The sequence below is a fragment of the Tamandua tetradactyla genome, chromosome 3, assembly GCF_023851605.1.
Source record: "Tamandua tetradactyla isolate mTamTet1 chromosome 3, mTamTet1.pri, whole genome shotgun sequence".
NCBI lineage: Eukaryota > Metazoa > Chordata > Mammalia > Pilosa > Myrmecophagidae > Tamandua > Tamandua tetradactyla.
The window spans coordinates 99,896,405-99,896,996 of record NC_135329.1 but is presented as its reverse complement, the minus strand read 5'-3'; positions in this window follow the sequence as shown (position 1 = coordinate 99,896,996).

Here is a 592-nt window from a genome sequence, read left to right as displayed (position 1 = left end):
CCGGTGGTTCTCCTCCATCCATAGGTCATGATAACCTGTTCTACTGCTTTATACAAAACCTATTCCTGCGCTACAGACCTGAATATGTCATCTGACACTTGAAGGATCGCAGTATGCCCCCTAGACCCTCCGATTCAGTATTTCCCAGGGTGTATAATGATGTTCTCCTCTGCCATCTGCTGTCTATCTGGCTGCATCACCAATTCACACAGTGTCACACCTATCCATCCAGCAACCAGCTAAAGAAACATAAACTCCACACCATCTTCTTCATCAGATTTGTTTCCTCGCTATTCTACCCCAGTGTCCTAGTTCTGGCCCTCCTTTTCTCTGTCCTAGAACACTGTCATAGCTTCCTGAAGCCTCCCTAACACTAGTTTTGTTTCCCTTTTCCATCCTAAATTCAGCTGTAAAAATAAGTTATTTAAAAAAACCCTCTCATAAGCTTATTTACTGCGACAGATTTGGCAAATAATAAGCACATATGCTACCACAATTATTTTGCCTCCCTCTGATAGTCATCACTAATTGATCTCTGCATGGTTTTCATGTTAAGCCTAGACTCCAACTCATTACAGACAGCCATTATTAT